The sequence below is a fragment of the Salvia splendens genome, unplaced genomic scaffold (genome assembly GCF_004379255.2).
Source record: "Salvia splendens isolate huo1 unplaced genomic scaffold, SspV2 ctg146, whole genome shotgun sequence".
Classification (NCBI taxonomy): domain Eukaryota; kingdom Viridiplantae; phylum Streptophyta; class Magnoliopsida; order Lamiales; family Lamiaceae; genus Salvia; species Salvia splendens.
In genome coordinates this window covers 32,771-42,860 of record NW_024598787.1, presented here as the reverse complement: position 1 = coordinate 42,860, position 10,090 = coordinate 32,771, and the positions used below count along the sequence as shown (strand labels likewise).

The window sequence follows — 10,090 nt, the reverse complement described above, 5'->3', positions numbered from 1 at the left end:
GACTAGTGGGATTTTAATGCATATCTTTCACTAAATTTAATATATAAAAACGCCAAACTATAAACAAAGTTCAAGAAACAAAAGAAAAATATAAGTAGGCCGGGTTGAATTTAATATACATCTCATTTATTATAAATCCCTTCTATGGATGTAACACCCACTTTTTTTTCTAACTTGTGGAAAATTGACTCTTTAGTGTTGTTATTCGTATCTAATCTCTTTCACCTCGCGTTGTGATCGAGTGATATGTTTAAAGTAAGTATCATGTCGTCAGCTGAATGAAGTTCTTTTAGCATTGAAGAACTAATAGCTAGTTGAGAGGTTCTTTCTACAAATAAAAGTCCAAAAGCGTTTTTACAACGAGTTCGATGCTAGAATAAATAAGAACACGATTTCGGACATCGCAAGAGTCGTGCCGGGACGGACTCGCGCCGGGCAGCCCCGGGACAGCCGTCTTCCTTCCTCCGGGTCTTGCTCGATCACCATATTTTTTTTACTCCCGATACCTACACGAAAGGATGGACCACGTGTCAAATCCACTTTCGACATCAAATTAAGACGAAAAGTTTGACAAGAACCGCATCACATCAAGCACGTTTTCCAAACGATGGTTCGTGTTCTACGAACGACGCTTCAACTCCAAATGAAATTTCACGTTTTCCAAACGACGGTTCGCGTTCTACGAACCACGGTTCAACTCCAAATGAAATTTCACGTTTTCCAAACGACGGCCGCATTTATTAGTCGTCGTTTCGAAATGACAAGTTGGGAGTTTTTGTCTTTTGTGAAAAATGTAATTTTCATTCCATGCTTTTGTTTCTCTTTTGTCTCTCTATATATAACTTCCATCCACTCCAAATTCTTTTACTTCACCAACAAAGAGCTACCATCAAGATTTTCGCCCTCTCTTCATCCTCTCCAAAATTTCTTCCAATCCTTGTTCTTGCATCCATTGGAGTTTGATTTTCAAGAGTTCCCGACGAATCGCATCAATCTTTGCTTCTACCGCTTGGTTTTCGATTCAAGAAGGTATAATTGAATCTTTTCCGCATCTTCTCCATTGAAACCTTGTTCTTGATTCCTTCATGCATATAGTGAGTGTAGGAATCTTAGATCGCATAATTAATCGGTGGAAATTTGTGTTTGTATGAGAACAATTGTGAATATGCGATTTTAAATGAATATGTGTGAAGTTTGAATGAATCACTGGTGAATGATGTGTGAATATATGAGAACATGATTGTGAGAACCTTTTGAAGCATGATTGTGTGTTGGAAGCATGAAAAATTGTGTTTGGATGAATGAGGAAGAAACCCTGATCTCGAAATTTTGAAGCCTGAAAATTGTGGTGTTCGGACAGTGGATTCCGACGTGTTTTTGACCAATCAAAAGATCGAATTTTAACACGAAATTTTAACTGAGTAACCTTCAAGGTATTATCTGTGTTGTGTGTGAATATCAGACCTTTTTGACGAGAGATAAATTTTTAATAAATTTTTGAAGTTGACTGCGCAATTCTGCCAGAAACTTGTATTCTCGCCCAGAAAGTTTCTTTTTCTATTTGACCGACCAAATGGCCTTATCTTGATGTGAATTTTTGACTGTATGTAATTTGAAGTGTCTTCTATGTTTTGTGAAAATTTCAGCCTCATTGAACATCGGATGAAGTTTTGGTAAATTTTTCAATCGAACCGCGCAGTACTGCCAGAATTTTTATGTTCCGACCACAATTTTCATTGTTCCGACCAGAATTTTTCAATCGAACCGCGCAGTACTGCCAGAACATCGGACTGACCAAATGATATGATTTCGGTGTGAAATTTTAACTGGATGAACTTGAATGTGTCTACTGTGTTGTGACCAAATTTTAGCTTCATATGAGGTCGGATGGATTTTTGGTGATTTTACAAACCAACTGCGCAGTTCTGCCAGATTCGTGGTTATGTGGAAATATCACTTGTTGCCAAGTTGAGTGAATTATATGATGCATGTATTTTTTAGGAATGTATCCTATGACGTGATTATGTGTGGCACGTTGAGAAATATTATGGCATGTTTTCCTTATGTTGATGAATGTTGGGATGGGTAATTTAAGAGAATGATAAAAGGAACGATAGGACATGCATGATAATGTGAATTGATGGAAGGCTGATTTGTATTGTGGTTTGGCAAGGGTTATTGTGTGTACGTGAGCACAAGGAACGAGGGTTTGCCTTAAGTGAATATTGAATTGTTTAAGCAAACGAGGTGGGCTTTCGAACTGAGTATTTTTAAGACTCTCTTTAAAGTATGTTTACAGTTTTTATGAAAAGTATTTATATGTGCTTTCTAATTAAGATATGATGTTAAGTGCGAGCTTGCTATTTAATGTGAAGTATTATGATAAGTGTTATTTGCTTGGTGTTATTATATGTCGTTAGGTGTCGTTAGGTGTTGCTTTATTGTATTTATAGGTCATTAGGTATTAAGTTCACTACATTTGATTAATTCACGCACAACATTTGTAAAGTTGTTTCAATACTTTCAATTTTTCGTAAAAATGCGACACAATATTAGACTTATTATTTATTTAGTTTGACTAAAGTTTAAATTTTGTCTCGCATATTTATTTAAAAAGATATTTTGATCCACAGTTTAAAGATTTTGTCCATTAGGTAGAGTATTTGTATTTTAAAGTCTAAAATTAGGCTTGTATATTAAAAAAACATATTTTGTCCTATACATTAATAAATTTTGTCAATTAGATAGAGTACTTGTATTTTAAAGTCTAAAATTAGGCTCCTATATTAACAAAAACATTTTTATCCTATACATTAACAATTAGCAGAGTACTTGTATTTTAAAGTCCAAAATTAGGCTCGTATATTAAAAAAACATATTTTGTCCTATACATTAATAGATTTTGTCAATTAGGTAGAGTACTTTTATTTTAAAGTCTAAAATTAGGCTCGTATATTAAAAAACATATTTTATCCTATACATTAATAATTAGTAGAGTACTTGTATTTTAAAGTCCAAAATTAGGCTCGTATATTAAAAAAACATATTTTGTCCTATAGAATAATAATCAATTAAGTGTCTTCGCTTCTGGTCCTAACCTATATATTTCAATTCATATTTAACATGTTAATCAAGTCAATCCATATTTAACTCATTCATGAAGCCAAAATGAGATTAATTAACCATTAATTATTAACAAAATTAGTATTTTAATATGGCCAAGACATATAACCAGATCTAGGAATGAACGGCGATTGGGGTCGAGGGGGGCCGACCGACCCCACTGCAGGCCCATGAATACGGCCAGAATCAAGCTTCTGTCGTTGTGCTTCAAGTCTTCGACCCAACGATGTAGAAAGAATAGCAGATATGCAACGGCTAATGAAAAGGAGAGTGTTAATCAAGGATCAATTGAGAATTTATACTATATTTATTGGAGGCTATGAAGAAACTACACGTTATGGCTTAATAAAGTGTTAATTTAGGCGCTATAAAGTTATTTATGAAGGTATTAAGACACTAAATGTTCTAGTGTATTTTTTTTTCATAGTCATAACATAATTACATCACTTTATCTGTGTTCATGGATTAATGTGAAAATCACATTTTATGTGAGAATCGAGAATAATATTTTGAATGTATAAACTTAGATAATTCACAGTAAAAATTAACCGTATGAAAATAATATATTTATTCGTGACTAGTGGGATTTTAATGCATATCTTTCACTAAATTTAATATATAAAAACGCCAAACTATAAACAAAGTTCAAGAAACAAAAGAAAAATATAAGTAGGCCGGGTTGAATTTAATATACATCTCATTTATTATAAATCCCTTCTATGGATGTAACACCCACTTTTTTTTCTAACTTGTGGAAAATTGACTCTTTAGTGTTGTTATTCGTATCTAATCTCTTTCACCTCGCGTTGTGATCGAGTGATATGTTTAAAGTAAGTATCATGTCAGCTGAATGAAGTTCTTTTAGCATTGAAGAACTAATAGCTAGTTGAGAGGTTCTTTCTACAAATAAAAGTCCAAAAGCGTTTTTACAACGAGTTCGATGCTAGAATAAAATAAGAACACGATTTCGGACATCGCAAGAGTCGTGCCGGGACGGACTCGCGCCGGGCAGCCCCGGGACAGCCGTCTTCCTTCCTCCGGGTCTTGCTCGATCACCATATTTTTTTTACTCCCGATACCTACACGAAAGGATGGACCACGTGTCAAATCCACTTTCGACATCAAATTAAGACGAAAAGTTTGACAAGAACCGCATCACATCAAGCACGTTTTCCAAACGATGGTTCGTGTTCTACGAACGACGCTTCAACTCCAAATGAAATTTCACGTTTTCCAAACGACGGTTCGCGTTCTACGAACCACGGTTCAACTCCAAACGAAATTTCACGTTTTCCAAACGACGGCCGCATTTATTAGTCGTCGTTTCAAAATGACAAGTTGGGAGTTTTTGTCTTTTGTGAAAAATGTAATTTTCATTCCATGCTTTTGTTTCTCTTTTGTCTCTCTATATATAACTTCCATCCACTCCAAATTCTTTTACTTCACCAACAAAGAGCTACCATCAAGATTTTCGCCCTCTCTTCATCCTCTCCAAAATTTCTTCCAATCCTTGTTCTTGCATCCATTGGAGTTTGATTTTCAAGAGTTCCCGACGAATCGCATCAATCTTTGCTTCTACCGCTTGGTTTTCGATTCAAGAAGGTATAATTGAATCTTTTCCGCATCTTCTCCATTGAAACCTTGTTCTTGATTCCTTCATGCATATAGTGAGTGTAGGAATCTTAGATCGCATAATTAATCGGTGGAAATTTGTGTTTGTATGAGAACAATTGTGAATATGCGATTTTAAATGAATGTGTGAAGTTTGAATGAATCACTGGTGAATGATGTGTGAATATATGAGAACATGATTGTGAGAACCTTTTGAAGCATGATTGTGTGTTGGAAGCATGAAAAATTGTGTTTGGATGAATGAGGAAGAAACCCTGATCTCGAAATTTTGAAGCCTGAAAATTGTGGTGTTCGGACAGTGGATTCCGACGTGTGTTTGACCAATCAAAAGATCGAATTTTAACACGAAATTTTAACTGAGTAACCTTCAAGGTATTATCTGTGTTGTGTGTGAATATCAGACCTTTTTGACGAGAGATAAATTTTTAATAAATTTTTGAAGTTGACTGCGCAATTCTGCCAGAAACTTGTATTCTCGCCCAGAAAGTTTCTTTTTCTATTTGACCGACCAAATGGCCTTATCTTGATGTGAATTTTTGACTGTATGTAATTTGAAGTGTCTTCTATGTTTTGTGAAAATTTCAGCCTCATTGAACATCGGATGAAGTTTTGGTAAATTTTTCAATCGAACCGCGCAGTACTGCCAGAACATCGGACTGACCAAATGATATGATTTCGGTGTGAAATTTTAACTGGATGAACTTGAATGTGTCTACTGTGTTGTGACCAAATTTTAGCTTCATATGAGGTCGGATGGATTTTTGGTGATTTTACAAACCAACTGCGCAGTTCTGCCAGATTCGTGGTTATGTGGAAATATCACTTGTTGCCAAGTTGAGTGAATTATATGATGCATGTATTTTTTAGGAATGTATCCTATGACGTGATTATGTGTGGCACGTTGAGAAATATTATGGCATGTTTTCCTTATGTTGATGAATGTTGGGATGGGTAATTTAAGAGAATGATAAAAGGAACGATAGGACATGCATGATAATGTGAATTGATGGAAGGCTGATTTGTATTGTGGTTTGGCAAGGGTTATTGTGTGTACGTGAGCACAAGGAACGAGGGTTTGCCTTAAGTGAATATTGAATTGTTTAAGCAAACGAGGTGGGCTTTCGAACTGAGTATTTTTAAGACTCTCTTTAAAGTATGTTTACAGTTTTTATGAAAAGTATTTATATGTGCTTTCTAATTAAGATATGATGTTAAGTGCGAGCTTGCTATTTAATGTGAAGTATTATGATAAGTGTTATTTGCTTGGTGTTATTATATGTCGTTAGGTGTTGCTTTACGAGTGCTTATGAAGTGTAGCTTTTGTTGAGTTTGAAAGTTATGTGTACGACTTTTGATGACAGAAAAATGATTGACATTTCAAAAATGTGTTATGAAAAAAAAAAAAGTTGAAAAGGTTATGTCAAGCCATATTTTATTTTGGAACTATGCCTATCTGACTGCAACAATGAATGGAATGGATTGATGGGTGACCGTGGGAGGTAACCACTTCCCCGGCACTTGAATGGAATGGATTGACGGGTGACCGTGGGAGGTAACCACTTCCCCGGCACTTGAATGGAATAGATTGATGGGTGACCGTGGGAGGTAACCATTTCCCCGGCACTTGAATGTTAAGATATGATAATTGATGAAAGGACCGATGAATGATGAATGGATTGATGAATGAACAAGAGATAGTGAAATCGGGTTTGTCAGATACGGCATATGTTCCAGGAAAATAGATTGAAAGATCGCTTTTGAAAAAGGAAAAGAAAAATTTTTAGTGTTCTCGGACTTTTCCTAAAACCCCGAGTTCACTCAAAGAGTGGCTTGACAAAATCAGTTGTTATGAAAATATATTTCGGCACGTGTCCACTGAGTACACCAAGTACTCAGCCCTGCATATGTTTTAAAAATGGGCAGGTTGAGCAGTGATGACGGCAGGCGATGTTGAGCATAGACGATGAAGATCCTTCAATAGAATAGTACTCGGATGCGACGTGTCTCCATACACAACGTTATCTGCTCTTGACTCTTCCACTGCACTGCAAAAGTCGAGTTTGCACTCTGATATATACTATGTGAGTTATTTCGGTTCAAGCTTCAGTTGTGCCACAGTTTCCCCTTTCTTCCCCGCTTCTTTCATCCTCCCCTAGTCGCGATCAACCGTATTTTCTATCCTTAGAAAATGCGGTCGTGACAGAGTGGTATCAGAGCATTTTTTCTTTCCACTCTAGACCCGAGAGTCTTTTTCATTCTTAGTCTAGATTCAATTCGCTAGACTAAAACAAGATTAAATTTGGAAGGCTCAACACCCCGCTTCGCCACGCTCAACCAAGAAAGAGGTAATATTTTTTTTATGTGAAAATTTTTATGAGAAAGTTTCGGAGAAAGGACGATGAGAAAATTTTTGAGAAAGAAAGAGGAGAAAATTTTTATACGAAGGAGGAAGTAGAATCTTTCTGTGAGGGATTGATTTCGAGTTGATAAGAGTATTGGCTAATGTTTGAGAAAAGAACGAGTTTTGATGAGGGACGATGGATTGTTTGTTTTTACATGAAAGATGAAAGTTGATATTCTAACTATGAATGACTTTAAATGTGATAGTTGTTGATCTATGAGGTGGTGAAATGTGTTGTGAAATTAGAGTGCCTAAGACTAAGCTAGATGGAATGTGCGCGAACCATAGTTGTAAGTTGACAATTTATCTATCGCTTTCCCGAGCGATGAAAACGAACGAGAAAGGGAAGAGGGGCGAAATTCCTAGATTACCAAGATACGAGACAAGGAGATCGAGAGTGCGAATGGAGGCCGGTGAACCATGAAACTTTTTCTATTCTTTGGAATGGCGCGGAACGTTGAAGCAAGCTTAGTGTGTGAACTATTTTACTATTTTCTATCGTTTTTCGTGAATGATAAGGACAAAAGAAATACGAGGAAGATTTCAAGAAGATGATGATAGAGAAGACGAAATGAAGCTTCAAAAAAAAAAGGAGCGAAACAAGAAGAGCTGATGCTAAGTGATGTAGCTAAATTCTCTCCACCATCTTCCAAAATCAAACTACGGTATCGCCTGTTCAATTCTCTCCACCTTCCATCTTCAAATTCAAACTACGTTAGCTCATTCTCAGCTCTTCCTGCGAAAAACAAAATTATGTTACGTATTTTGTAATTCTATTCAACATTTTTTGTTTTCCTTTTAGATCCAGATCTATAAGTTAAAATCATTTACTATCGATGTATTTTGGCTAAAAAAAGTAAAGTTCTAACTTCTGTTGGTTTTCCCTGTGCAGTATTTGCAGTGAACATTGGCGAACTTCTGCGTAGAAGATAAAGACGATTTCTGCAAAACGCTTGAAGATATTGTAAAAATAATGAATGAGTTTTTATTTTTTATTGTTTTTACCTTGTATCTTTGTAATAGATAGGCTAATAAAATAAAAATACAAAACAAAACGGAAAAGAAACAATACTAAAACCAACAAAATTAAAATACACAGATCTCACCTTTAATAATTTGCAAAATATAAAAAAGTTAGCTTTTAAATAATTAATGAATAAAAAACACTAAACATTAAATAAAACAATACGAAATCTATAAGAATTAAAATACAATATTTTACCTTTATTGTCTGCAAGATAAGAAATGGTTAGCATTTTAAAGCTAAAAAGTAAAAGATCAAAAAAAAAGAATTAAATAAATTTCACCTTCAATACCTACAAAACAAAGAAGTAGTAAAAGAAAAATAAGAGAGACTAACATTTAAGAAAGAGAATAAGAAAAGAACATGTAGTTAATTACAGAGAGAGAATGATTATCTTGTGAGTGATTGAAACTGTTATTTATAGACCAACATTTTTTTAAAGGAGGGAAAAACTCTCTTTTTTGGAGGGAATAAAACCCACACTTTTTTGGGGGGAAAAACCACCACTTATTTTGGGAGAGGAAACTAACGATTGTTTTGGGGGGGAAAACATACATTTTTTTTAGGAGGGAAAACCTCCTCTCTTTTTTTTGTTGGGGGGAAACCCCTCTTTTATTTGGGGGGGAAAACCCACTCTTTTTTTTGGGGGGGGGGGGGGGGAACCCCTCTTTTTTTTTGGGGAAACCGAGCTTTTATTGTTAATATGGATTTGGGATCCTTCTTTTAATTAAGTTGGGCCTCAAATATTAAATTGGAGAAAGAAGGATGGGGTGAAATAATTAAGTTTTGGGCCAATTAACTTAATTCCTTGGGCTGATAATTTAATTTAATTGTGGGGAATTATTTAATTAATTTCAGGAATAATCCCAAATCTGAAATAAATATAATTTTGCAAAGGGAAATGTTGCGATAATGTAATTATGTACTTAAATAATTTTGGGGAATTTATTTCAACATCGTCGTGGAAAATACAAGGAGCCAACGAAGAAATTTTAGGCGTGAGCGGCCGACCGGTGTCGTACGGGACGCCTTGGGCGGCCGCCGAACACTCGAAAATACGCGAAAATCAAGAAACGAGATAAAAAAGACTTTAATTAGAGTGCAAAAAATTCTAGTTAGTAGTTTTCTCGCGCTAATTGTTGTGTTACTACTTTATTTGTTTAAAGGGAATTGTTCCGTGAGACCCTAATCCGGAAAGAGGAATACTCAAGTTGTGATATCTGTTAAGCGAACGAGGTGGACTTTCTTTTAAGTACCGTTCATGAAATATTTTGGGCTTTGTTCCCAATAATGATAAATTCTTTGACGTGAAATGAATGATTTTCATGCCGTGTTTTGGATTTTGTGGAATACCTATCTGTCCTGGCTTTTTGCTGGTTGCCTGGTTGTGCCAGATGTTTAATCGAATTCGTGTTCAAGTGTGGGGCGCAAACCCATCATAGACTAGTGTACACCATGTGGGGACGTGTGCTATTTGTCATTCATTTGGCCGGTCCAGTGACCGTCGTGGAATGTGGCCACATTCCCGATTCACGAGGATAGTTTGGATAGTGTATGGACAACGGAAAAAGGTTGCGCAACGGACTTTTTATGGAAACGAAACACTTTTGTGTACTTGGGTTATTTTGAAAGCTAAAACCCAAGATCACTCGAGATTGGCTTGACAATTATTTTTATGTAAATATTTTCGGCAACTGTCCACTGAGTATCTTTTCAAGTACTCAGCCCTGCATGTGTTTTCCCTATGTGCAGGTTGAGCTATGATGAGTCGTGTTGGGTTTGAGTGGAGCCTCTGAAGTCTACTTGTTATCGTGTACCGAATGAGTCGTGCCTTCATGGTGTCATTCTTTTACTCTTGATTGCTTCCGCTTACACAATTTACTATTTTGAATAATGCGCTGTGCGCCGAG

General features: G+C 35.8%; 2 long non-coding RNA genes across 2 annotated transcripts; both read left to right on the top strand.

Annotated features, from left to right (window-relative positions):
* The first annotated feature begins 825 nt into the window (after positions 1 to 825).
* Positions 826 to 8,137, top strand: LOC121789125. The gene is made up of 3 exons (XR_006047980.1): positions 826 to 1,029; positions 6,679 to 7,821; positions 8,049 to 8,137. It is a non-coding gene; the product is annotated as an uncharacterized LOC121789125 (long non-coding RNA).
* LOC121789126 lies at positions 2,208 to 3,569 on the top strand. Its single transcript, XR_006047981.1, has 2 exons — positions 2,208 to 2,247; positions 3,236 to 3,569. It is a non-coding gene; the product is annotated as an uncharacterized LOC121789126 (long non-coding RNA).
* Positions 8,138 to 10,090: the final 1,953 nt, after the last annotated feature.